The sequence below is a fragment of the Sinocyclocheilus grahami genome, unplaced genomic scaffold, assembly GCF_001515645.1.
Source record: "Sinocyclocheilus grahami isolate Dianchi unplaced genomic scaffold, SAMN03320097.WGS_v1.1 scaffold49243.1, whole genome shotgun sequence".
Classification (NCBI taxonomy): domain Eukaryota; kingdom Metazoa; phylum Chordata; class Actinopteri; order Cypriniformes; family Cyprinidae; genus Sinocyclocheilus; species Sinocyclocheilus grahami.
In genome coordinates this window covers 1-988 of record NW_015525715.1, presented here as the reverse complement: position 1 = coordinate 988, position 988 = coordinate 1, and the positions used below count along the sequence as shown (strand labels likewise).

General features: G+C 42.1%; 1 long non-coding RNA gene across 1 annotated transcript; it reads left to right on the top strand.

The window, feature by feature from the left end:
* The first annotated feature begins 6 nt into the window (after nucleotides 1–6).
* Nucleotides 7–369, top strand: LOC107580880 (uncharacterized). The gene is made up of 2 exons (XR_001608724.1): nucleotides 7–110; nucleotides 192–369. It is a non-coding gene; the product is annotated as an uncharacterized lncRNA (long non-coding RNA).
* The last annotated feature ends 619 nt before the right edge of the window (nucleotides 370–988 follow it).

The window sequence follows — 988 nt, the reverse complement described above, 5'->3', positions numbered from 1 at the left end:
GTCTGGGGCCCAGGAACTGCATCGGGATGAGGTTTGCTCAGGTGAGCATGAAGCTGGCCATCGTGGAGATCCTGCAGAGGTTCGACGTATCCGTGTGTGACCAGACTCAGGTGAGCAGACGGATCCTCCTCACCATCTCACAGGAGGACTGCGGTCCTTCACTCACGCTCACCTTCTCTTGCTCTTCACAGGTTCCTCTGGAGCTCGGCACCAGTGGTCTCCTGGTCCCCAAGGACCCCATCAAACTCCAGTTCAAGCCTCGGAAGGTTTTCCTCTCAGAAGATACGTGTAACAACAACACATCGTAAAGAAGCTCTGCTGCTCGCTTCTCTTTCAGTCCGAGGAGAAGGTTTAACTGGTCTTTTATAAAAGAACAGACGTAGTCTCTAGTCTTCAGTGAAGAGGAGGACTCTCGGGGTCTTTCGGACTCAGACTGAGAGTTCAGTAACTTTACTTGTAGTGAATGTCGGACAGATTCTGCTGTCATCTGGGACTTTCTGAGGCTACAAACAATAATGACATGAGATTAATTTTTAGGGGTTTTATTTTGATTGAGAGAACAAAAAAAAGAGATCAACCTTTAAAGAAATTATATGGAAATAAGAAATTATATGGAGATATGAAATAAAATGTATTTTAAAAAGTCTGCAGAAATGCATGTGACATTCCCAGCCCGCTGCAGACTTGCATCTGCACAAATACACATCTCCAGCACTACTTCAAATGAATACACCTGACAAAATAACTTCATCTCACTACAAGCACATAAATATAATGAATAACGCAGCGTCCTCTGACACACATTAACAGTCAAAAATATTTCCATTAACCTTTTCTAACACCAAGATGTTAAATCAGGATATACACATGTGAATGTGAACCACAATTTCTCAATGGCCACCAATTCTTGCAAGGGTTTCACCATTTTAAATTCCCTTTTAGTTCTTTTTTCCCACAGTTTCAATAGAAAAATATTCCAAAAACATTT